The following is a 25,744-nucleotide window of genomic DNA, read 5'->3' on the forward strand; positions in this document are numbered from 1 at the left end:
TCTTGCATTAGTGTGTATAACTGATAGTTGTTTAGATGCATTAGTGGGTCTGGACTTCGACCGTGTCTGCATGTAAAAGTTTTGCTTATCATTTTGTGTCGAAAATTACTTGCTTATCATTCTTAGGGAATCATTTGCTTATCATTCTTAGTCTAGACACATCTTACTGCATTGATTGCATGAATAGTGTATAGACAAAATTCATATCTTAGCGTATCTGTTACTGTAAACTTTGCCTGACATATTCCGTAAATTCCTCCGTATTCTACGAAATCTTTTGTTCTAAATATATATAGATATTCTATGAAATTAGAATACCATCCGATGGACGAAAATCATTTCATACCGAAAAACCCTTTACTCAATCGTACCAAATGGAACTCGCCACTAGTTCAAGTTCTTCGGATTCCGACAGCTATTCCGATATGAATTTCCACTCAAACTCTGAAAGCAGTGAGACCGGAATGGATCAACCATTTAGCCATCATCAATTCTGGATGAATTGGGGATGGGTTCGTAGTCGACTTAATCAATGGAGACAAGAAGAAGGTGATCCTTTCCATCAACCAAAATCACCTATTGGCGAAGAACCTGAAGCACTTACCGGCGAACCTATTCGTAATACTATTTTCTCTCTAATTTCCGGAGTATCTTGCCACGACTATATCACAAGCCAGATTTTAAACCTTATTCATCCGCTCGTTCCGACCGACAATCATCCCGGAATAATAGAAGAAGTCAACGAACTTCGCGCTCGAGTAATCAATTTGAAGAATATGGTGCAAAATTTACCAGCTTCAGCAACACCACCGGCACCAATAGTACCATCAGTAACAGCACCAGTACGATCAACAATCCATGTCTCAACATCTCATTTTGTACCTCGAGCATAATCATCGTTCTACATGACGTTCTACATTATTTATCTTCGTTCGACATGGCAATTATGTAATCTCTAATATTTTAGAGATTATATATTCTTGTTCTAACGGTAAATCAAATGAGTTTTATATCACATTGATTCATTAAATCCATGATTACATCTGAAGAAAATATATATGTATATATATTTTCATAAAGATTGTAATTAAAAATTCTTTTGTACAAACTGTTAATGGTGAAAATATTTTAACGGGTAGGTAATACCCGAGGAATATTTAGACTTCACATTAATAAGTTACACTGTACATTCTTTGAATCTGATTCAACAGTCATTTACTATCCTACTTACAACCACCGATATACGTATCCATTCACCACAAAATAACCATTTTCATTCAATTTCATATTTGGATTTTGACTTATCAGAATCCAACAAGTGGTATAATGAAGAAAACATTGGACAAAAATAAAATTTGTTAGAAACAAACAAATTAACTATGAGAAATTTTGTTAAGAATCCACGCTAACAAAATCCTAGCTAACTGTTAATTCCTTATTACATTTTATTTATCGCAATTTATTTCTCGCAATTTAATTATCGCAATTTATTTATCGCAATTTAAATCCTCGCAATTTTATTTATCGTCATTTAATTTCTGTTATTTATTTTACGCACTTTAAATATCGGGACACGTATACAAGTGATAATGCTAAAAACGAACATATATTTCATAGCATTATCCCTCAAGAAAAGACAAGCTTTTAGTTACAATTGTTCTATTTACAAGTGATATTTGTTTAAATAATAAAAGGTGAAGACAAAAGACAGATTCGACGATTTGAAGACGCAAACGACCAAAAAGCTCAAAAGTACAAAATACAATCCAAGTGGTTTAATTTATTGATGAGAAACGTCTAAAAGTTACAAGAGTACGAGCTGCAAAACGCAAAGTACAAGATATTAAATTGTACCCAAGGACGTTTGAAAATTCGGAACCGGGACATGAACCAACTATCAACGCGCGATGCAACATAGCTAAAATTACAAGTCAACGATGCACATGAATATAATATAATATATATATATAATTATATATATATTATATATATTATATTATATATTAAATAAATACGAGCAACCCGTGTTTTAATCACTTTGCGACCAGGAGAAGGCGGCCATGCGATCGCATGGCCTAGAAGAACAAAAACCATGCGGTCGCATGGTTTACTGTAGCAGGCCACATTCTATAAAATGCACGAGTTCTGGCCGAAATAAGACACCTAATTCAATCTTTTCCCTAACTCTCTTAATATATATATATATATTTATATTTATAATTTTAATTTTAATTTAAGATTAATAATAATAAGGTTATGGTAGCGAATGTTGTAAGTTTGTAAGTCGAAATTCTGTCCGTGTAACATTACGCGATTAATACTCATTGTAAGTTATGTTCAACCTTTTTAAATTAATGTCTCGTAGCTAAGTTATTATTATGCTTATTTAAGCCGAAGTAATCGTGATGTTGGGCTAAACATTAAGATTGGGTAATTAAGCTTTGTACCATAATTGGGGTTTGGACAAAAGAACGACACTTGTGGAAATTAGACTATGGGCTATTAATGGGCTTTATATTAACTAAACGATATCTCGTTAATTTAATATAAAGGTTACAATTTGATGTATCTATAAATAACCACTTACGCTTAATCGGGTACGGTGGGCGGGATATTTATAAATATAAATTATTGTTCATTTGACCGGACACGGGGATGGATTAATAGTTAATGGACTCATTAAAACAGGGGTGGATTACATTCAAGGGTAATTGGTGTAATTGTTAACAAAGTAGTAAAACCTTGGATTACACGCAGTCGATAACCTGGTGTATTCATTAAACAAATTATTAAGACCTTGTTATAGTTCGAATCCCCAATTAGTTGGAATATTTGACTTCGGATATAAGGTTAATTTGACGAAGATCCTCGCACTTTATAATTATGACCAATGGACTATTATGGACAAAACCGTATGGACATATCGAATAATCCAGGACAAAGGACAATTAACCCATGGTAATAAATTAAAATCAACACGTCAAACATCATGATTACGGAAGTTTAAATAAGCATAATTCCTTTATTTTATATCTTATCACATTTTTAATTATCGTACTTTTAATTATCGCAATTTTATTTACCGTCATTTTATTTATCGCACTTTAATTTATCGTACTTTAATTATCGTCATTTACTTTACGCTTTAAATTAAGTTATATTTATTTTTAATATTTTACATTAGGTTTTAATTGTGACTTAAGACATAAAATCGACAAACCGGTCTCCAAACGGTAAAACCCCCCTTTTTATAATAATAATAATACTACTACTTATAGCGTTAAACTTATAGTGTTTAGTAGTATTTCGTAACAAAAATATAACTATTTCGTACTACACCTCGCATAACATCACTATATATATATATATATATTTATAGTATAATAATAATGTATAACTTATAGTATAATAATAATAATAATACTACTACTTATATATATATATATATATATATATATATATATATATATATATATATATATTTATATTTATACAAATATAGTTTTTAAAAAATATAGCGTTAAACTTGGCTAGCTCCCTGCGGAACGAACCGGACTTACTAAAAACTACACTACTGTACGATTAGGTACACTGCCTATAGTGTTGTAGCAAGGTTTAGGTATATTCACTCTATAAATAAATAAATAACTTGTGTAAAATTGTATCGTATTTAGTAGTATTTCGTAACAAAAATATAACTATTTCGTACTACACCTCGCATAACATCAAGTATTTTTGGCGCCGCTGCCGGGGAACTCAACAACGCCAAAAGCGAAACGCTATAAAAATATATATTTAGTTTTTAATCTATTTTTGTAAAAATATAAGAAGTTTTAAACATAAAAATACAAAAATATAAAAAAAATATATATTTCTATCTATTTAAGTGTTTAAATAAAAAGAAAATATATTTTTATATAAAATATAAAAGTATTTTTTTTAGTTCTTAAAAATATAAAGTTTATAAATATAACTTAAGAAAATAAAAAAATCAAAATAATAATAATAAATAAAAATATTAAATTGGGCCGAGGCCTGATCGAAGCCCATTTGTGAACTGGACCTCTCGGCTTTGCAATCGCATGTAAAGAAGGTTGAAACCCCATGCGAACGCATGGGGTGATGGGACAGGCCTGATCCTTAATTCAATTAATACAGAGTAGGTTATTATATTTTTATTATTATTATTTAGGGTTTAATTTTTATATTATTTAGTTTTAAGTGTTTAATTATAATTTGTATTATTAAGTTTATTAGTTTTATTAATCATATAAAATTAATACTTTTAATATAAAAATAATATTTTTATAAAAATTGTATTTTTATAACTTTAGTTTTATAGTTATAATTTGTACTTTTTACTCGTTTAATTCGTAATTTGTATATTTTTTGTTCATAATATTAGTTTCGTAGTTATAGATTTGCCGTAGATTTTTAGCTTTTAGTACTTTGCCGTAAAATCCCTTAAGTGCTTTTTCTTTAGACTAAGATTTAGGTGCTTTAGAATTTTGCGACGCCGTTTTAAGATTTTAGTATTTTTTAAGTTATTGCCGTTTTGGATATAGAATTCCTTTTAAGCTTTAATAAATTTAGACGTAAGTTTTAATTTTTAGTTTTTAAACTTTTAAGTTTCGACGTTTTTCTTTCTTATTAATATTTTTTGACCTTTTATTTTTCGACGTTTTTCGACGCACACTTTTTCTTTCTTATTTCTCGACGCTCTAGTTTTTAGGACATAGAATTTTCTTTATTTTCTTTAAAACTTCGACGAAAAATTATTTTAAGAGGGTAATTGATAGACATCCAAAATTTTATGGTTCGTAGTAATAGTTGGATTTGTTAGTGGCGAGTTGTGGGCTTCCGATTTAAAGGGTCCTGGCTACCTGCTGCATCTATTGGTTATTCGAAACGTGGGCAAAATCAGAAAAGTCTATTAATTTAATAACTTATATAATTTTTATCTTTATAACTAATAGGATATTCAGTGAATGCACCGAGCAAAACGTTCACCACCTCTCATACGTTCACCACCTGTAACTCGATCAAGACATCTAGCCAACATTATCGCCGTTGATTTTTCTTTAGAATCGTTATCTAGTCGACCAAGTACTCCAATTCAAATTTCCGATAATCCATTTTTTGAACCCGACCTCACAATTGAGAATCCGGAGGATATTCAGGGACAATTCAGAGATCCTGAACCACTAATCATTCCTCCTGAACCACAAATCACTCATCCAGAGATTGTCGAGGAAGAAACCATTAAATCAGAATCCTCTAGTGATTCAGATTCAACAATTTCAATCATTGAGAATCTGGAACCTCTAAGTATGGAAGATCGAATGAGGGCTAAACGCACTGGCCAAGATCACGCAATTACTCAACCAGACATTAATGTGCCAGATTATGAAATCAAAGGACAAATCCTACACATGTTAACTAATCAATGCCAATTTAGTGGTGCGCCAAAGGAAGATCCAAATGAACATCTTCGAACCTTTAATAGGATTTGTACTTTAATTAAGATCATAGAAGTTGAGGATGAACAGATATATCTCATGTTATTTCCCTGGACTTTAAAGGGAGAAGCCAAAGATTGGTTAGAATCGTTACCTGAAGGAGCGATTGATACATGGGATGTCTTAGTTGAAAATTTTCTTAAACAATTCTTTCCGGCATCTAAAGCCGTGACACTTCAAGGAGAAATTGTTACGTTTACGCAAAAGCCAAATGAAACTCTATATGAGATGTGGACAAGATTTGGAAAGTTGTTGAGAGGATGTCCTCAACATGGTTTAGACACTTATCAAATAGTACAAATATTCTATCAAGGATGCGACATTACTACACGCAAAGACATCGATATAGCAGCTGGTGGCTCCATTATGAAGAAAACCGCAACTGAAGCTTACAAAATTATTGATAACACAGCTTCCCACTCACATGAGTGGCACAAAGAAAAAAACATCGTTAGATCTTCTAAAGCGGCTAGAGCCGTTTCTAGCCATGACTTTAATTCCATGTCCGCAAAGATAGATGCTTTCGAGAGACGAATGGAAAAGATGATTAAAGATATTCACTCAATACGAATTAGTTGTGAGCAGTGTGGAGGACCACATTTGACAAAAGATTGTCTCAGTATTGAACAAACAATGGAACAACGAGAGAATATTTCATACATGAACCAAAGGCCTGGAAATAATTATCAACCGCCAAGACCAAATTACAATCAAAATCAGAATTATAATCGAAATGTTCCATACAACAACCAACAAGGTCCTAGCAATCAACAAGTATCTAACAATACTTACAACCAGCAAAGACCTATTTTTCAAAATAAACCACCACAAACTGATGATAAAAAGCCAAATTTAGAAGATATGATGTCGAAGCTAGTTGAATCTCAAACTCAATTTTTCACATCTCAGAAACAAACCAATGAACAAAATGCTCAAGCATTTAGAAATCAACAAGCTTCTATTCAAAATCTGGAACAAGAAGTGAGCAACCTAGCAAGGTTGATAGGTGAAAGAAAACAGGGAAGTCTACCTAGCGATACAAATGCTAACCCCCGGAATGAAACAGTTAAAGCCATTACCACGAGAAGTGGTATTACACTTAAACCACCTGAAATACCTGTAATTTCTGATGACTCTATTCCTACTCCACAAGCACCACAATCTGAGCAAGAGAAGGAATCATAACCGGTAGTTGAAAAGGTTAATGAAGAGAATACAGTTAAGGCAAAGCCTTATGTTAAACCATACCAACCACCACTTCCTTACCCAAGTAAAATGAGAAAAGAAAGACTTGAAGCCGAGCAATCCAAATTCTTAGATATGTTTAAACAAATAAATGTCAATCTTCCTTTCATTGATGTGATTTCAGGAATACCAAGATATGCTAAATTCTTGAAAGATCTAATCACAAAGAGAAAGAAAATGGAAGAACTCTCGACTGTTACCATGAATGCTAATTGTTCTGCAGTACTGTTGAATAAACCACCAGAAAAACTCTCTGATCCAGGAAGTTTCACAATTCCATGTTTTCTGGGTAGTCTTAGTTCAATAGAAGCATTGGCAGACTTAAGTGCTAGTATAAATTAAATGTCGTATTCACTATACGCTAAACTAGACCTCAGAGAATTGAAACCAACAAGAATAAGAATACAACTAGCCGATCGATCAGTAAAATATCCTAGAGGGATAATGGAGAACATGCTAGTTAAAGTTGGTACTTTAGTATTTTCAATAGATTTTGTTATTCTAGACATGGAAGAAGATTCTCGAGTTCCTCTCATATTAGGAAGACCATTCTTAAACATGGTTAAAGCAATAATAGACGTGTTCAGTAAGAAACTGACCCTAAGTATAGAGGACGAGAGTGTTACCTTTCTGTGGATAGAGCCATGCAACAACTGCAATCTGCAGATGATACATGTTATTATATTCAAACTATAGATTCATATGCAGAATTGTTAGAAGAATTTCCAGAATTACAAGGAACAGGAGAATGTTCTTTAGGAGAAGGAACTGAACCAATTGATGAAGCTAAAATGTTAGCCACACTCAAAGCTAATGATTACGAACCAACAACAGAAGAAATTCAAATGCTAAAAGAAGAAGACAGATATCGATACAAATCATCGATAGAAGAACCACCGATATTAGAGTTAAAGCCACTTCCAAACCATTTGGAATATGCTTATTTACATGGTGAATCTGAATTACCTGTAATAATATCATCTTCTCTTACAGAAAATGAAAAAACTCGACTCATTTCTAAGCTAAAAGCTCATAAACCAGCTATTGCATGGAAGATTCATGACATTAAAGGCATAAGTCCTTCGTATTGCACACATAAAATCCTTATGGAAAAAGGCCATAAAACCTATGTGCAACGCCAACGAAGACTAAATCCTAGTATGCAAGATGTTGTTAAGAAAGAAATTATTAAACTGCTAGATGCAGGTTTAATTTATCCAATTTCTGATAGTCCATGGGTAAGCCCAGTTCAATGCGTACCTAAGAAGGGTGGCATGACTGTCATCACAAATGAAAAAAATGAGCTTATTCCTACTAGGACTATAACAGGATGTCGTGTTTGTATAGATTATAGAAAATTAAATGACGCCACCAGAAAAGATCACTTTCCCTTACCTTTCATTGATCAAATGTTGGAAAGATTAGCTGGAAATAGTTACTATTATTTTCTTGACGGTTTTTCTGGATATTTTCAAATTCCAATAGCACCCGAGGACCAAGAGAAAACCACGTTCACGTGCCCTTATGGTACTTTTGCTTACAAACGCATGCCATTTGGACTTTGCAACGCCCCTGCAACCTTTCAAAAGTGCATGATGGCGATTTTTCATGACGTGATAGAAGAATGCATGGAAGTTTTCATGGATGACTTTTCAGTCTTCGGTGATACTTTTGAAACATGTCTAGTTAATCTTGAACGAATGCTTATTAGATGCGAACAATCAAATCTAGTACTTAATTGGGAGAAATGTCATTTCATGGTTAAAGAAGGCATCGTTCTTGGTCATAAAATTTCAAAGGAAGGAATTGAAGTGGATAGAGCTAAAGTTGATGTAATTGCTAAACTTTTACATCCCACCAATGTTAGAGGAGTTAGGAGTTTTCTAGGGCATGCTGGTTTTTACCAACGTTTCATAAAAGATTTTTCTAAAATTGCCACTCCTATGAATAAACTCCTAGAAAAGGATGCTCCATTCATCTTTTCGGATGAATGCATCACATTTTTTAATATTGTTAAAGAAAAAGTCACTAATGCGCCGATCATGATAACTCCAAATTGGAATCTACCGTTTGAACTTATGTACGATGCAAGTGATTTTGCAATGGGAGCCGTTTTAGGACAAAGGATTGAAAAACGATTTCAACCTATTTATTACGCTAGTAAGACGTTACAAGGAGCACAAACGAATTACACAACTACTGAAAAAGAACTCCTTACTATTGTCTTTGCTTTTGACAAATTTCGTTCATATCTCGTTCTAGCAAAAATGGTGGTCTATACTGACCATTCTACTCTTAGATACCTATTTTCAAAACAAGATGCTAAACCACGATTAATCCGTTGGATCTTACTCTTACAAGAGTTCGATATTGAAATCCGAGACAAAAAGGGAGCAGAAAATCTTTTGAAAAGTAATTATAATGAATCGGCCATACAAGATAACTTTCCCGATGAATATCTTTTGAAAAGTAATTATAATGAAATTTCATGGTTTGTAGACTATGCAAACTACTTAGTATGTGGATTCCTTGAAAAATGGTTGTCGTACCAAAAACGAAAGAAATTCTTTAGTGATATAAAACACTATTTCTGGGAAGATCCACATTTATTTAAAAGTTGTCCCGATGGAATAATCCGCCGATGCGTATTCAGGGATGAAGCCAGTCAAATCTTAAACCATTGTCACACATGACCAACAGGAGGGCATTATGGGCCTCAACTTACAGGAAGAAAAGTTTACGATGCTGGATTCTATTGGCCTACAATTTTCAAAGACGCACACCTTCTTAGTAAATTCTGTGATGCTTGTCAAAAGGCCAGAAAAATAAGTCAACGCGATGAAATGCCACAAAATGTCATTCAAGTATGTGAAGTATTTGACGTTTGGGGTATTGATTTATGGGTCCATTTCCAAAATCTCATAATAATCTCTACATTCTCGTTGCCATTGATTATGTATCTAAATGGGCGAAAGCACAAACTCACCCAACTAATGATGCACGAGTTGTAGTCAACTTCTTAAAACGTCTTTTTGCAAGGTATGGAACACCGAAAGCTTTAATAAGTAATCGGGGTACTCATTTATGTAACAATCAACTTGAGGAAGTTCTCAAAAGATATGGAGTAACTCATAAAATTTCAACCGCTTATCATCCACAAATAAGTGGACAAGTTGAAAATACCAACCGAGCTTTAAAACATATTCTAGAGAAAATCGTAGGATCGAATCTAAAGGAATGGTCCATGAAATTGGAGGATGCGCTCTGGGCTTTTAGAACAACCTACAAAACTCCAATTGGAACCACACCTTTTAGACTTATTTACGGAAAAGCATGTCACCTTCCAGTAGAAATTGAGCACAAAGCATTTTGGGCTTTGAAGACATGTAATCTTGATTTGCATGAAGCCGGACGTCTACGGTTAAGTCAACTAAATGAATTAGAAGAATTAAGACAAGAAGCATACGAAAATTCGTTAATCTATAAGGAAAGAACGAAGAAATGGCATGATAAAAGTATCAGAAGTTCAAAAGAATTTAAGGAAGGAGACAAAGTTCTTCTTTTCAATTCAAGATTCAAGCTATTTCCTGGAAAATTGAAATCAAGATGGTCTGGACCATTCTTAGTTAAAAAAGTTTTTCCATATGGAATAATAGAGTTGATAAATTCAAATGAGATTGAATTTAAAGTTAATGGTCACAGAGTTAAACATTACGTACATGGTCCAATGGAAGTTGACAATGAAGTCAATCCTAATTTCAACACCCAAGAAAACTATCAGAATGAAAACATAAATATGTTATCAACAACATATGAAAAACCAAAATTGGAAGACGGGGAAGCTTCAAATTCGAGCGATGAAGAAGAATTTCTATATAAACCTCCCATTCTAAGAAACGATGAAAATTGTGAACAAGAAGTTCAAGTAGAAGTAAAAGAACCAAGAAAAGATCACCCGGAAAAGGTTAACAAACCAACTCTACTTACTAAAGTGGGAGACCCAGGTGAATTTATCATTTTTTGCTTGCTTAATGATGGTGCTATGTATAATGGACTCGCAGATTTAGGAGCAAGTGCAAATGTTATGCCTCTTTCCTTATACAAAAGATTAGGTGTGGGTAAATTAAGACCAACCAGAATAGGTGTTCAGTTATTTGATCAAACCATTAAACACCCGTTTGGAATAGCCAATAATTTACTTGTTAAAGTGGGAAGTTTGACCTTTGTTGCAAACTTTATAGTTATTAATATAGAGGAAGACCTTGATATTCATCTAGTTTTAGGTCGCCCATTTTTAGCAACCACCGAAGCATTCATTGATGTAAGAGAAGGTAGAATGACACTTAGGGATGGTGACAAATCAGTTACCTTTGTAAACCGAAAGTTTAGATTTCCACCAACCAAAACTGTTGAACCCATAAAAATACCTAAGTGTGGGGAAGATGAAGAAACACCTAATAATAACCCGATAACAAAGAACCCCGTTATTGATACGAAATTAGATGAACCCGTTTTTAACAGTTCAACGAAGAAACTTTATAAACGGATTCAAGATGCTAGGTTTAAGGGGAACTTTAAGTTATGCAATCGATTAGTATCCAATTTGTCGCCTAAAGAAAAGGTAATGTTAATTGAATTTGTGAATGTTACAGAAGAAATCAATCAATGGCTTGAAGCCAATGTTAGAGATATGCAAATTGTTGATGATCCAATTGAAGATAACAATGAAGTTAATCACAATTTCAACACCATAGCTAACTAAGTTTGGGGAGAATCAAGTCTTTTAAGGATTATATATATTTCTGTTAGAGTTAAATTTTCTATTTTCGTGTAGTTCTCAAAAATGGAATCTGAATGGTCTTTTCCTAGCATACCCTAAAGAACTAGTCTTCTCCCTCCATTCTGAATTTTTATTTCTTTTAGGTTTTACGAGATGAAGAATTCCTTTGATCTGAACCATGGTCTACTACTACACACTATGATTACTAAATGTAATAATAACACCTTCCCGAGTGAACTGGTATCATTCATAAGAGGAAAAATGGACGAAGTAAGGAAAGAACTAAGGAAAGATCATCATAAGACACATTTTGGTAAATGAAAATGAAAATCCGCAACAAAAAGAATAGCACGACACCTTGAAAGATGTCATAAATGCGGAAAATGGTCACACGAAGGTAAATTGTAACATCCCGCGTTTTTCCGTTAAATTTATTTTTAACACTGTCTTTTTTTTATAATATCTTTCGTTATTTAAATTCGTAGCTTCCGTTGACTAACGTTCATAATATTTCCATTATTTGGTTATAACATCTCTCGGTTACACTAACGTTTTTAAAATATTCGTTTGGTTAATTCCCGCACCCGCTTTGAAACTTGAGAGACCAAAGTTGCAAGGGGGCCTAACTAGTTGACTAGGTCAACTAGTCAAACCCCACCATCACCACTCATTCACTCTTCACCTCCCACCTCTCTTTTCTCTCTAGCAACAAAACCCCATTTTCATCTTCATCAAGGAATCATCATCCAAAACCGAATCAAGAAGCAAACAGTAAAACAAATTATATATTCGTGATCCTCTCTTCATCCTCTACATTTCGGTACTAATTTCATCAAGTTTGGGTAACATTTCTAAAACACTAAATTTCTCTAAATCCGTTTTATATACTTGAAATGGTGTTAGTTAGTGTCTATGGCTCGTGTAAAACATGAATATATGATTTGTTTGCTCGATTTGTTGTTTTGAGTAACTAGTTTAAACATTTGAAATAGGTTTGCTTAATCTTGTATTTTGGATGAGTTAATGTTGTTAAATTGTTAAAGTTCATGTTTTAATTGTGTTACTAGTATCATTAGCTTCGTTTTGATGCATAGGTTGATTAAAAAAACTTCAAAAACATGATTAATGATTTTGTTATTCTTGGTTAGGGTTTGATAGCTCTTAAGATGAACTTTTTGATGCTTGAATGCCATGAAATGTTATTTGTAAGTGTTTAGTTGTAATGCACGTTTCATTACCTTCAAAACGGCATATCATATGTGTGAATTGGATTCCCGAAACTTAAAATGCTTTTGATGAACTTGAAACTTTGAAAATAAACCTTTATTGATCAATTGACGAGTTTTTGGTTATTTTAATTGATGTTTTTGCTTGTTGAAAAGTAGTTAGTTGTATTCCTTGTCAAAAGAGCTTTCCAACGATATAAGATACGCATTCTAGGTGTTTACGTTTTGTATTTTGTGCTAAAAAGAGTTTTGATTTGAGACTTGGACATTTGAGAACTGACCAGGTACCAGCACCCGTTAAATGCCTCGGCTCGGCAATCCTTCGACGCGGCGTGGCGTTTGCTGTGTTTGGGTTCTGACCTACATGGTCAAAATTTTAAAAATGTTTGCTATGCTACGCACCTCCGATTCACATGTAACTTGTTCTAACATGCTTATATATGAATAAAAAAACCTCAGAAAAATAGTTCGGGACCCGACCCGAACGTGTTGACTTTTTCGTTGACTTTGACTTGACCGAGTTTGACTTTTAGTCAAACTTAATCAAACGTTTATGCAATCATTCTAACCTTCTTTTATACTTGATACTTGCATGAAACTTGACAATGTGATTCACATGCTATGTTAATCGAGTCGTAACGAGCCATAGGACTAATCGAACACATTTTGCTCGACCTTGTGTCGTAACCGGTTAATTGATACAACTTACTTGTTTAGGTCAAGACTAAGCAACTTTCATGCACATGTTTACTTTGTGAAGTACTTTTATACTCGTGCACTCGAGGTGAGATCATAGTCCCATCTTTCAACAACTTTTATGCTTTAAACTATGGGATGAGAAACATATACGTATCATACTTTTACACTTGAACACAAGTACGAAAATGAACATTTCACGTACGGATTTGAACAAAAAGCCTCAATTCAATTATCATTAGTTACACTTGCAGGGTGTAAACGTGAACTTATATTATGTGATCACATGGGTTGACGAGCCTCATTCGGACGGTTCGCTACCGTTAGTGGATGAAATATATTTTCGGGTCTAGTGCATGTTCTAACACTACGTAAAGGGTGCAAAATAGTTAAGTTTGATAATTGGGTGCCCAGGATACAAACAACAACTTTGGAATGCAAATGATTTTGATAATCATCTTATACTAAATCTTGTGGTTCAAAATATAACGTTTACTAATACACCTATGATTTCACCAACGTTTTTCGTTGACAGTTTTCTATATGTTTCTCAGGTTCATACTTGGCTATTTGATACATGCTTCCGCGTATACTCTTACTTGCTTGGAGTCAAGCATACATGCATACACTCTGATTTCTTGCTTGGGGTCAAGCATACATACATACATACGCTAGTGATAGCACCTTTGGATTCAAACATATCGTTTACATACTTACGCTATTTATAGCAACCGTGATTTTTAACTAATTATGTCGCAAGTTATCTCATTTATAATTTATACTTTTGAAAACTTAAAATTGTTGTCGAACGGTTTTGTAACCTAAACTTTGCAAGCATGATACGTTTCAAAAGAACGCGATATAATTTTGGTCAAATGAGTCTCATATAGGGACTACGACCACGTAACGGGACCTAAGTTAGCGGCGCCGTCAATGACGATTTTGTCGGGTCGCCACAGATGGTATCAGAGCATTAGTTGTAGGGATCTAGGATGTACATTAGTGTGTCTGACAGAGTCGTTAGGACGCATTAGTGATTCTAGACTACAACCGGATAGTTAGCCATTGCATTCTGACATACATTTGCTATAGATAGCACTTACTTGACTACTTGTGCATTATACTTGAATCATTCTTAGGCAAACTTCTTAATGGTACCAAGTTTTCATCATACGAACTCGTATTCTACAACCTTCTGGTAACACGCGTAAATTCAGGATTCATACACGTAAGGATGACGATGACTTCATTAGTCACACTTGTTCGGGAACTCTGTCTCCCAGATTGTTATTCACCACCTTTTCAACTTACTATCGGTGTCACACCGGTGTACCTTACTATCTACCACTTCTTGTTACTGCCATCACTACTTTAGGTGAGTATCGTCATCACTACTTATCACTACGGTTGCGTACTACTCGTTATCATGATTCGTTACTCTTTTCGCGCCTAAAGACATTATTGTTTGACTTGAACCGCATTGACGTGAACAATCATTTATACACTTCCCTCGGGGAACTCTTCTTTAGAGTTGCACTAATTCATTCGATTCAATACGAGTCACGTTAGAGATGCCGCTACACTTTGTTCATTTTAGATCTTCACGGTTACACTAACTCAAATCTATGGAGTGATGTGGGAATGGAGGTATGAGTTAGCGTAATATAACGACACTGGATCAACGTGGTTATATTACGGTAATTCACACCAAAGTTCTAGTGACACATGATGGTGATTAGACTCGATCAACCTAATCACCACCATGTGCCATGTACATGACTTCATTTTTCTTGTTTGAACATCCGACAACTCCGAGAATACTGATAACAACCATACCCGGGACACATCGTCGATTATTATCGAACCATACTTATGCTTCTGAATTAATGACAAATTCCTTCGACTTCAACCATATGCTATACGTGTATACTATCTCGTTTTCGCACAATTTTATCGACGAACTACAAAATGCTTGGTATGCTTACATCGAGGCGGAAACCTCTCTCGCCTTACACTCGCACTTTCGTATAAGAAAATGTTTATTCTAAATTCTCAATGGAGGGAGAGACTCCTCACGTTATACTAGTATTCGCCTCGAGGGTGAATAGTCCTAACGAACGTTTTTAGAAACCGATAAATCTTCCGCGGCGCAAAATTCTTGAGAAACAGAAACTTGTTCCAACAAATGTTTTCAAGTCCTAACAAACTTTTTCAAATATACCTTAAAGAAATGTACCTCGTTTCGGATCGAGATTCTCATTTCACTTCTAGATTTCGGAGTGCCTTACAAAAAGCCTCGGGACCACGTTTAAACATGAGTACCGCGTATCATCCACAAACCGATGGACCAAGCAAACACATGATTCAAACCTTGGAAACCATAATACGAGTTTGCATTATCAAATTCAAATTTACTTGAGAAAAGTTTTTGCCTTTAACCAAATTCTCTTACAACGATGGTTATCATTCAAGTCTTAACTTCACACCTTTTGAAATCTTATATGACCGGAAACGTCATTCTCCTTTTGTAGAACCAAGTAAATGATAATCAAGTCACCGAACCCGGACTCATTCATGGAGTAACCGTTAAGATCGTTCCAATCCGAGAAAGGCTCGAGACGGCCCGTAGTCGCCAAAGGAGCTATGCCAATGTTAGACGTAAACCTTTCGAATTCCATGTGGGAAATCGCGTAACATTAAAAGTCGCACCTTGAAAAGGTGTAGTCCGTTTCGGAAACATAGAAAGCTAAATCCGCGATATTTTTAATCCTTTTGAAATCTTGGGGCGTGTTGTGCCCGTTGCTTACCGTTCCGAACTTCCGACTCAAACAAATTCCGTTCATCCTACATTCTGTGCATCAAACTTAAAGGCGTGTCTTTTGAAATAAGAACTTGTTATCCTCTTCTATGAACTTACTATCAACGATAAACTTCGCTCCCTAGGAGGACCGGTTGAAACTATAAATCGTGAAACCAAACTTTAAACCAACGTAAAATCCCGACTGTCAAAGTTCGTTGAAATGCCCAAGGAAGTACCTTCACATATCCGTAGAATTTACAACGCAAGGTTTTGAAGAAGAAACAACAACTACTACTTCCAACTAAATTTAGGGACGAAATTTCTTTTAAGGTGTAGGTAATGTAACATCCCGCGTTTTTCCGTTAAATTTATTTTTAACACTGTCTTTTTTTTTATAATATCTTTCGTTATTCAAATTCGTAGGTTCCGTTGACTAACGTTCATAATATTTCCATTATTTGGTTATAACATCTCTTGGTTACACTAACGTTTTTAAAATATTCGTTTGGTTAATCTGACCACCCGCTTTGAAACTTGAGGGACCAAAGTTGCAAGGGGGCCTAACTAGTTGACTAGGTCAACTAGTCAAACCCCACCATCACCACTCATTCACTCTTCACCTCCCACCTCTCTTTTCTCTCAAGCAATAAAACCCCATTTTCATCTTCATCAAGGAATCATCATCCAAAACCGAATCAAGAAGCAAACAGCAAAACAAATTACATATTCGTGATCCTCTCTTCATCCTCTACATTTCGGTACCAATTTCATCAAGTTTGGGTAACATTTCTAAAATACTAAATTTCTCTAAATTCGTTTTATATACTTGAAATGGTGTTAGTTAGTGTCTATGGCTCGTGTATAACATGAATATATGATTTGTTTGCTCGATTTGTTGTTTTGAGTAACTAGTTTGAACATTTGAAATGGGTTTGCTTAATCTTGCATTTTGGATGAGTTAATGTTGTTAAATTGTTAAAGTTCATGTTTTAATTGAGTTACTAGTATCATTAGCTTCGTTTTGATGCATAGGTTGATTAAAAAAACTTCAAAAACATGATTAATGATTTTGTTATTCTTGGTTAGGGTTTGATAGCTCTTAAGATGAACTTTTTGATGCTTGAATGCCATAAAATGTTATTTGTAAGTGTTTAGTTGTAATGCACATTTCATTACCTTCAAAACGGCATATCATATGTGTGAATTGGATTCCCGAAACTTAAAATGCTTTTGATGAACTTGAAACTTTGAAAATAAACCTTTATTGATCAATTGACGAGTTTTCAGTTATTTTAATTGATGTTTTTGCTTGTTGAAAAGTAGTTAGTTGTATTCCTTGTCAAAAGAGCTTTCCAACGATATAAGATACGCATTCTAAGTGTTTACGGTTTGTATTTTGTGCTAAAAAGAGTTTTGATTTGAGACTTGGACATTTGAGAACTGACCAGGTACCAGCACCCGTTAAATTCCGCGGCGCGTAAATCCTTGGTCGCGACGCAGCGTTTGCCGTGTTTGGGTTCTGACCTACATGGTCAAAATTCGAAAAATATTTACTATGTTACGCACCTCCGATTCACATGTAACTTGTTCTAACATGCTTATATATGAATAAAAAACCTCAGAAAAATAGTTCGGGACCCGACCCGAACGTGTTGACTTTTTCGTTGACTTTGACTTGACCGAGTTTGACTTTTAGTCAAACTTAACCAAACGTTTATGCAATCATTCTAACCTTCTTTTATACTTGATACTTGCATGAAACTTGACAATGTGATTCACATGCTATGTTAATCGAGTCGTAACGAGCCATAGGACTAATCGAACACATTTCGCCCGACCTTGTGTCGTAACCGGTTAATTGATACAACTTACTTGTTTAGGTCAAGGCTAAGCAACTTTCATGCACACGTTTACTTTGTGAAGTACTTTTATACTCGTGCACTCGAGGTGAGATCATAGTCCCATCTTTCAACAACTTTTATGCTTTAAACTATGGGATGAGAAACATATACGTATCATACTTTTACACTTGAACACAAGTTCGAAAACGAACATTCAACGTATGGGTTTGAACAAAAAGCCTCAATTCAATTATCATTAGTTACGCTTGCAGGGTGTAAACGTGAACTTATATTATGTGATCACATAGGATTGACGAGCCTCATTCGGACGGTTCACTACCGTTAGCGGATGAAATATATTTTCGGGTCTAGTGTATGTTCTAACACTACGCAAAGGGTGCAAACAGTTAAGTTTGATAATTGGGTGCCCGGGATACAAACAACAACTTTGGAATGCAAATGATTTTGATAATCATCTTATACTAAATCTTGTGGTTCAAAATATAACGTTTACTAATACACCTATGATTTCACCAACGTTTTTCGTTGACAGTTTTCTATATGTTTCTCAGGTTCATACTTAGCTATTTGATACATGCTTCCGCGTACACTCATATTTGCTTGGAGTCAAGCATACATGCATACACTATGATTTCTTGGTTGGGGTCAAGCATACATACATACATACGCTAGTGATAGCACCTTTGGATTCAAACATATCGTTTGCATACTTACGCTATTTATAGCAACCGTGATTTTAAACTAATTATGTCGCAAGTTATCTCATTTATAATTTATACTTTTGCAAACTTAAAATTGTTGTCGAACGGTTTTGTAACCTAAACTTTGCAAGCATGATACGTTTCAAAAGAACGCGACATAATTTTGGTCAAACGAGTCTCATATAGGGACTACGACCACGTAACGGGACCTAAGTTAGCGGCGCCGTCAATGACGATTTTGTCGGGTCGCCATATAAATGTTCGAACAATCAAACATATTCAAATAGCGAATTTGTTACTCTATGCAGAGAAGGACCGTTCATATGTTTAGAAGAAAAGTTATTGAAGAATCGAGGTTACACTTATGTAGCTATGGAAAACCAAATCACATGACTCTCCTATGAGTCGGCTAAAGCAGGTTTCTGAGAATTCTATCTCACAGGTAAGTATGTACAGTTTTTATTTGTTTTTATTTATTGCTTTTAACCTTTTGATAATAAACGCTGAATCGTTCGCTATAAAGTATTAAATTGATTTTCAATAAAATTAGGTATGCGAAACCGAAATTATTGATATCATACAAAAATTTATTACATCACTGCGAAATTTACCGTTTATTTATAAGGTATAAATATCTTTAATCAACCAATCCAAAATATTTTAAAAATTCGTCAGGAGTAAAACTAGGTAATATAGCTGAAATTACTTTACCCAAAAGAGGAGCGTATATTTTTGATAATATTTGATTGATTAAAGTGGGATAAAAGACCAAAAAGATTTTTAATTTTAATTTTTACCTTGTTTTTAAATTAATATTAAATTATTATTGTAAATTTTTAAAACCAATATATTTAAATTTTTAAAAATTAATATTTTCAATATAAGTTTGTAAAATTAATGTATAAAAATATTTATTATATTTATATGAATTTTTAATTTTATGCATTTTAAATTTAAGTTTGGTGTGAATTTAAAAACAAAAATGTACTTTATTTCATTAAGTTAAAAATGTGATTTCTAAAAATTCATCGTGAGTTGAAGACTAGGTCATTGAACCGAAATTGCTTAACCCAAGGGAGGGACGAGAAATTTTGTTATCATTATTTTTAATCTTATTGAATTAAAGTATGCCAAAAACATTAAAAAAACCCAAAAATCTTTTCTTTTAAAACAACGCTTTAAAAAGATAATTTTTTAAAATTTTGTCGAGGGACGAACTAGGTCAACGTACCGAAACGCCCTCATTCAAAAAAGGAAAACAAAATTTTAAATAAATCACTTATTTGTTTTAAAAAGTTAAAGGTTTTATAAAAAAAAAAAAAAAGGGATCAGACCCCATGCGATCCTCTTCAAAGTCATGCGGTCGCATGACCACAAAAAACTGGGCAGATTACAAATTTTCAGTCGCTGGTTCTCTGTCTCCCACATTTACACACACATACACGAACACATCCTAAAACACTCTCAAAAATTCGCCATTTTTCACCAAAATTCACCAAATTCCTTGCAATAATCCGCTATAATCATGTCTTTTCTCATATGGGGAAGCAGGAAGGTAAAGATTTCACCCTTAAAACTCTTTAAATTCGAATTTTAGTGTTCTTGAGCTAATTTTTACCTAATTTGATTTTTGTTAATTTCTAGTATAATTAGAGTTAAATTGTTAGTATATTATGCATGTATAACCTAGATTGATGCTATTTGCCATGATTTGAAGCAAAAAACTTCAAAAATTTTAGAAATCTAGGGTTTGTGTTCTTGAGCAATTTGGGGCTTTTTGATATAAACAGGTTATGGTCGATTTTTGTCATGAATTAATGCTAAATTGAGTAGTGTAACATGTTTAGGTTGCTAAATGATCCAAACATTGATCTTAAACATGATTTTTGAGAATTAAAGTGAACTTTTTAAGTCTAAAATTCATGAACTTGATTAATTTGATATAAATGCCATTTGAAACTTGTTTAATTGCTAGTAATGATTATTTTGACATGTTATTTGAGATAAAAGCTTATGAACTTTGTAAACATTTTCATATATGCTTATTTGAAAAATTGTAGAATTGATAAAAATATGGAAATGAGTATAAGTTTAATATGGATTAAACATGTTATTGTAATTGTTTTAATTTGTTATTTTGCTAACACTAATACATATTTGGATGCACAAATTTTGTGTTTAATGTGTTTTGCAGAGAAATACAGATACGGACGGTGCATCATCGTCTAGGCAACTTGATCCGGAACCACAGCCAGAGATGCAATATCACGAACCGGAACAACAACCTGAACAACAACAACATTATGATCAACAAGTACCATACTATGAACCAGAACCACAATGTTTTATTGCCTACGTAGTATTTCCCGTTCATCATATAATAGAACACCGAACAATTCATGAAGAACAGTTGCATCTCAATTTATGGATTGATAGAAATTGGAGAGATTACCCGACGTACCAAAGTAACAAATTTAAGCTTTGGACCAAAAATGTAGAAGTACCAAGGGTAATAGATTGGGAGCCTTTGGAAAGGGTCCACCTAGCTAACCAAGTTAGGCAGCATCTAATCCAAAGGTATGGCAGCTCTTCTTTTACTGATTGGGAACGTTTATTTACCACTCGTAGGCCTGTATATAAAGAGTGGTGTGTTGAGCTAATGAGTACTATAGCTTTTAATAAGGATGTAGATAGGTTAGATAAGCGTGACGAAGGCTGAATGCGCACCCTTTGGTAGCCTAATGTCACAAAATACAGCAAGAATCGCAGCCACTAAATCGTTTTTAATTAACTCCCAATATGACTTTAGGGACGACATGCCTTTAGAATTCCTGAGCTACTTTTAGGGACGTCATGTCGTCCCGAAATGAAATATGTGTGCCTGTATACGTACGTGTGTATGTGTATGTGTGTATATATATAAGTGATACCAACATTAATATTTTTTAACGTTGTAGAAAAAAATGGTGGATTTAAAAGATGAAAATCCGGAAATGATATTGCAAGTGTTGGGAGATCGACGTGGACACCTTCGCGGAGTGGGTAAAACATTACCCGAATCGGTTACTAATACCGCATCTTCGTCATCCACGAGTCGATCTAGAAGACCACCACCACATCAATCTTATCAAACCGCGATATTCGAAGTTTTTACAGCTAATCGTATGGTTATCCCGCCACATTTGCAATCTTTTTTCCCTACTCCCAATTTTAGCTCTCATGACGAGGAAGGTGAAAATGAAGATGAAGGCGAAGATGAAGGTGAATACGAAGAAGATGAAAAAGAGCAAGAAAGATAAGATGTTTGTGCTTGTATGATAAGACAATTTGTTTATTTTTAATGTGTAAACTTTGATTCGGAGACTAGTGCGTGTTATATGATCGTCGGATAATTGTGTGTTTGATTAAGAGACAAGTTTTATTTAATGTTATTATTGTGTTTGTGAAATATATTATGATCATACACCATGTTTTGTTTGTTTTGAAACGTGCCGTTTTTACGGCTGGTACAATAGAATCAAACCTGCATAAAAACATTCCAGCAGCTCTTTAGGGACAACATGTGGTCTCTAAAGGCTGTCCTCAAAATACTTACAAATCATTTATTATTAATTATTAAAAAATTAATATTTTATTTTTTCTTCACGGACGATATGTCGTGCCTAAAAGTCGTCCATAATATTATTTGTTGATTAATAATTAAAATAGTTAATATTTTAATTTTTTTGGGACGACATGTCGTCCCTATTTGTCGTCCGGAATAGTCTCTATTCTCGGACAGTAAAGTCAAAGTTGACCCATGATCGTCCGGGAAAAAACATTTTCGTCCCGAAAGACTTTTCGAGATGAAATTCGGGACGGCATGTTGAGGACGACATGTGGTCCGGAAAAATCACCGGGACAACATGTCGTCCCGAAATATGGGTAAATGTCGTCCCCAATAGTGGAGTTTCTAGTAGTGACAATCTTGATGTGATTTTACAATCTTAGTCTTGTGGATTTAAAATGGTCTACATATGATCTATATTTAGATAACTTTAAACATTATGACTAAGTACTTGATTTTTATTTTTCTTCTTGATAAAACCTTACAAGATGATATAGATATGATCTGTAATTTGATATTATATTTGTTTGAATCTTTATACATAATAAATATAAATAAATAAATTAAATAAATGTAGATGCATGGGTAAGCGGCCGACCGTCTAAATAGTCCACTAGTTGATGTATCGAGGGTTTCGCTATCAGAAACATTAAAGTGATAGGCATCCCCCAACTCATTTCATTAACGCACCTCCTTTCTCAAAAACGATTGCCACATTTTTATTTTTATTTTTGATTGTAAAAAATATAATACGAAGTATATATATAAAAAAGTCAACACTTGACTACTATACTTTATTTTCACTTTAATTAACCCAGCAAAATGCATTATTAATTTGCTACTTTAACCAACTTTAATTAACCATTACTCAGTACTATACACAGTCCAAATATATTTGGAAAATTAAGGGTATGTTTGCAGTGGGGAAACTTGAATACAATCACATATGAGGTGAAACAAGTGACAAGGGGTCAACACTACAAATAACCTTATTTTTTACTGTATTTTTTTTTTCTTTGTCAAATCCAGATGGGTCGGGCACCCCTCCCGGACAGGCCTATCTTCTGCCCCTGTATGTTTGGCACACTAACTTTTTTTTTTGAAGGTTATGAGAGCTTATAGAAGCTTAAGCTTATGATTTTCATAAACTTCAAGTCATAAAGTTTGTTTAGTAGAAATAAAAAGTAGAACTTTTGAAAATTATAAACTCTTAAAAAAATAAGTTAATCTTAGTAGCTTGTGAAAAAGTAGAGCTTATAAGTTGAAAAAATAAGTTTCAACAAGTTTACCAATAGGATACAATATGACTAAAAGTGATGCATGACGAGGCAATACGACGCGTGGCGACACAAGGCGACGTGTGGCGACGCAATACGACCGTTACACAATACGACGCGTGACGAAGCAATACGTTGCTTGATCACACGTGACTTTCCGGTGCGTTTTCTGGAACCTTCGAACTTGACCTTCGGGTTTGACTTTTCGGTTTGACTTCCGGTGTGTTTTCTAGATACTTCTAACTTGACTTTCCAGTTTGACTTTCCGTCCGATTTCTTGAACCTTTGAACATGACTTTCCGATTTGACTTTCCGATGAGTTTTCTTGAACTTTCAAACTGACTTTCCTATTTGACTTTCTGATCTGACTTTCCGATCTGACTTTCCGTTGAGTTTTCTTCAACCTTCGAACTTGAATTTTCGGTATGCCTTTCCGGTAAGTTTTCTTGAACTTTCGAACTTGACCTTCCAGTTTGACTTTCTGGACAATTTTCTTAAACCATCAAACTTGACTTTCCGATGAGTTTTCTATAACTTTCAAACTTGGATTTTCGGTGAATTTCTCGAACGTTCGAACTTGACTTTCCAGTTTGACTTTCCAGTAAATTTTCTCGGACCTTCGAGCTTGACTTTTCGGTGAGTTTTCTTGAACTTTTGAATTATACTTTCCGGCTTGACTTTCATGTTTGACTTTCCGGTGAGTTTTCTTGAACCTTCGAACTTGACTTTCTAGTAAGTTTTCTTGAACCTCCGAACTTGACTTGCAGATTTGACTTTCCGGTTTGATTTTTTGGTTTGACTTTCTTGTGAGTTTCTTCAACCTTCGAACTTGAATTTTCGTTTTGACTTTGCGGTGAGTTTTCTTGAACCTTCGAACTTGACTTTTGGTTTCACCTTCCATTAAGTTCTCTTGAACCTTCAAACTTGACCTTCAAGTATGACTTTCCCGTTCGACATTCTAGTGAGCTTTCATGAACCTTTGAACTTTACTTTCCGGTCTGAATTTTGGGTAATTTTTCTTGAACCTTCGAATTGACTTTCCGGTCTGCCTTTCTGGTGAGTTTTCTTAAACTTCCTAACTTGACTTTCAGATATGTTTTTTGAACCGTCTAACTCGACTTTCTAGTGAGTTTTCTTGAACTTTCGAACATGACTTTCGGATCTGACTCCAAATAACCAAACAACATGACATCTTGATCAAACAACATCTAGTTACCTGAGACAAAATATGCTTAAAAATGTCAACACAATGGTTGAGTGAGTTCATAGGTTTATTATAACAATAATAAAAGTTTGTGGACCACAAGATTTAAGTAATAAAAGTGATATAACAATATCAAAATAGTATGCCATGAGTGCTTAATATTGAAGCTAAACAATTTTACCTTTGACGCTTAGTTTTCGGGTCGTTAATTATTATTATGTAACCACTTGACCAACGATCAAGTGATAGGACAATAGATCTACATAATCACATGTATAAACAGTAATTTCACGTTAAGCATAAAGTTTAGGCACTTGTGTTCAACACGTTAAACAATTCAAAAGCAAGCATGTGTCTCACCCCAAGTATAAAAAAATTTATAAAGTAAAAAAGTGGGGCTATGAAAACTCACCTTAATAGCACAACAAAAGTTATCACACAAATGCGATACCAACACATTAAAAGTATAGCAGACCATAGCACCCAAACCTAGAGATACAAGTAGGTCAATATCTTGATCTTACAATACATCTAGTTATTTTTTATTTGATGTCAACTTATTTTATATCACAATTTGTGGTTTAAACAAATGGCCAGGTAAGTCTAGTTGGCAATGAAGTGACCCGTCCTAATCCATCTGGACGAATACATTACATTTGGTTACATCGCGAGGTACTTGACCTCTATATGATACATTTTACAAACATTGCATTCGTTTTTAAAGACAAACTTTCATTTCATTGAAAGTTGACGGCATGCATACCATTTCATAACATATCAATCTATAATTGACTTAATAATAATCTTGATGAACTCAACGACTCGAA

This window comes from Rutidosis leptorrhynchoides, chromosome 2 (assembly GCF_046630445.1).
Source record: "Rutidosis leptorrhynchoides isolate AG116_Rl617_1_P2 chromosome 2, CSIRO_AGI_Rlap_v1, whole genome shotgun sequence".
NCBI classification, from domain to species: domain Eukaryota; kingdom Viridiplantae; phylum Streptophyta; class Magnoliopsida; order Asterales; family Asteraceae; genus Rutidosis; species Rutidosis leptorrhynchoides.